This window comes from Protomyctophum parallelum (genome assembly GCF_964188405.1).
Source record: "Protomyctophum parallelum genome assembly, chromosome: 5".
Lineage (NCBI taxonomy): Eukaryota > Metazoa > Chordata > Actinopteri > Myctophiformes > Myctophidae > Protomyctophum > Protomyctophum parallelum.
Genome location: NC_139702.1, coordinates 16,001,467 through 16,004,614, shown reverse-complemented (window position 1 = coordinate 16,004,614; position 3,148 = coordinate 16,001,467). Strand labels below are relative to the sequence as shown.

Genomic DNA, 3,148 nt, shown 5'->3' with positions numbered 1-3,148 from the left:
GACATCAGTTAGTCCTACAGTCACTAGTCCATGGCTTTCTTAGACATCAGTTAGTCCTACAGTCACTAGTCCATGGGTTGGTTAGACATCTGTTAGTCCTACAGTCACTAGTCTGACAACACTGTCGCTCCCGACATGCGCTGCCAGTTACAACTAACCCGTCGCTCCCGACATGTGCTGCGGGTTAAGAATCACCCATGGGGGCGGGGCCGCGTGCAGTCAGGTTTTGGGTAGCGTGTCGGGCTCATGACTGTAGGACTGTTGGTATGTCTAACCAACCCATGGACTAGTGACTGTAGGGGGGAGGCATACTTTGGTTAGACATAGCATTTTGTTAGACATGGGTTACGGTTAGGTTTAGGTGTGCTGCCTCGTGGGAGGTTAGGTTTAGGGTGAGGGTTTGAGATAGGTTGTAGATGTAGGACTAATGACTGGTCTAACCAATGACTAGTCTGAACAAAAAACTGTCTAAACTAAGTACTGCACCCCTGTAGGACTGTTGGTATGTTTAACCAACCCATGGTGCGTTCACACGGGAAGACGCAATGGGTCTATCATTTGGAGCAGCTACATCTTTGCATGTCATGTTGCTGGCTTCCATTGACGATGAATGGTAGACTATCTTTGTATCTTCATGTTGCTGGCTTCCATTGACAGTGAATGGTAGACTGTATCTCTGTATTTTCATGTCGCTGGCTTCCATTGACAATGAATGGTAGACTGTAGATCTTTGCGTCTGCTCGTGTTAATGCAACATCCCCCGTGGCTCCAACATGCATGGCCGGTTAAGACACATGCGTGGCCGGTTAAGACACATGCGCGGCCGGTTAAGACACATGCGCGGCCGGTTGGTTAAGACACATGCGCGGCCGGTTGGTTAAGACACATGCGTGGCTGGTTAAGAGTCACTCATGGCTTCCGTGTGCGGTTTGGGGTAGGGTGTCGAGCTGTTAGGACATTAGGGTGAATGGATTCCATGCTAGAAGGCTTTCTTACCTTTATTTCTAGTTGTTGCGTCCCCACCAAAGAGGTCCAGGTGTTATTTGTAGTTGTTACGTCCCCACCAAAGAGGTCCAGGTGTTCTTTGTAGTTACGTCCCCACCAAAGAGGTCCCAACCCCCATTGAGGGCTTAGGGTAGGGGAAATAATGCACTTTTGCACAAAATAACACCTGGACCTCTTTGGTGGGGACGTAACGATTACAAATAACACCTGGACCTCTTTGGTGGGAACATAACAACTACAAATAACACCTGGAGCTCTTTGGTGGGGACGTAACTACTACAAATAACACCTGGACCTCTTTGGTGGGGACGTAACAACTACAAATAAAACCTGTACCTCTTTGGTGGGGACGTAACGACTACAAATAAAGGTAAGAAAGCCTTCTAGCATTACGTTTTAGACATAGCATTACGTTTTAGACATAGCACTACGTTTTAGACATAGCATTATGTTTTAGACATAGCATTACGTTTTAGACATAGCATTACGTTTTAGACATAGCGCTACGTTTTAGACATAGCATTACGTTTTAGACTTAGCGCTACGTTTTAGACATAGCATTACGTTTTAGACATAGCGCTATGTTTTAGACATAGCGCTACGTTTTAGACATAGCGCTATGTTTTAGACATAGCGCTACGTTTTAGACATAGCATTACGTTTTAGACATAGCGCTACGTTTTAGACATAGCATTACGTTTTAGACATAGCGCTACGTTTTGGACATTACGTTGTTGGACACGGGTGTTATCGTTCAGTGGAACGGGACGAGCGGAGCGTCGGGGATTTTGTGATATTTATTTTTCTGTCGTCTGGTATTTTTGTTTCGTTTGAAAACGTGTGATTATTTTGTTGGTTTTTCGGGGGTGGGTCACATCACAGACACAGCTTGAATGAAGTGCCATATCTCATATATATATATATATATAATCACACCACACACACGTCTGCTGTTTTATGAATTCTTTCTAGGGGTGCTATATTATTATTATTAATAATTATTATTATATTCAGTCAGATTTAATTTCCAGGGTGTTTTGCTTGATGTACACATTATTGGTCGTTTGTTTAACATCAGACTTTTGCATTACGTAAATGTCAGCATTTTATAGATGTGAACGAGGAATAATGTAATAAACTCTATTATAGATGTGAACGAGGAATAATGTAATAAACTCTATTATAGATGTGAACAAGGAATAATGTAATAAACTATTAAAGATGTGAACGAGGACTAGGTTGTATAAAATATTAACGTCTGTTCCAGTGATTATAGGCCTGTCACAATTGGCCTGGGGCAAATTGAGCCACATGACCACTTTTTAAAGAGAGGTGATATTTTCATGGCCCTTTGTCATAGATAATAATACATGTCATAGATGCTTACTCATCATTTCAATTGATAGAAGACATCCTTGGGTAGATCATTAGATTTTACTGCCATGACAGAAGCAAAGACTTTAGTTAAAAACGTTTGCTCTGAAAACATACATTCAAAGATTTGCACCACATAAAAAATAGCAGACCTACAAGCCCGTAGCACGGCATTCGGTGCCACGCTATGAGCTTGAAGATCTGCTATTTTTAAATAGCGAAAGCATAACAGAATGCTTAAAACTCCAAAAAGGGTTCCCGCCCAGAATTGGTTAAAGGCGAACAGAAATACACGTAACGTTCAATGCAAAAAAAACACAAATCGTTAATCACAATTATTTGTGTGACCATTAATGGACAACAGAAGTGTGTAATGGTGACAGACCTTTTTTGCAGTATTTATATTTAAACAAGATGAAGAAAGTCTCCAGCACTTGGATCCCCGCACACAGTGACAGCCCTCATATGTTTACGCACAGACAGAATACACTGCGGTGTTTTTATGTGTTTCCTTAAGCAATTGATTTATGTGCTCATAATATATGACCATATTTCGATGAGGGCTTCGGTCTCCTCATTCGATCACGTATTATTTACGGTAAAGGGGACATCTTAGCGCTGCGTAAAATATCCCTTCTCCGTCTCCAACTTTACTCCTCATTCTTCCGCCACATTGTTTGCTTCATTTCCTTTATTTGCTGCGGGTTGTATTCCCACCTGCACCGAATCCAAATCAAGTGCGATTGGAAGCGAAACCCCTGTTTGTTTT

The 3,148-nt window shown here is 42.1% G+C and overlaps 1 long non-coding RNA gene across 1 annotated transcript; it reads left to right on the top strand.

The window, feature by feature from the left end:
• Window positions 1-6: 6 nt before the first annotated feature.
• On the top strand, window positions 7-2,239 carry LOC310858849. Its single transcript, XR_014569237.1, has 2 exons — window positions 7-1,071; window positions 1,110-2,239. It is a non-coding gene; the product is annotated as an uncharacterized lncRNA (long non-coding RNA).
• The last annotated feature ends 909 nt before the right edge of the window (window positions 2,240-3,148 follow it).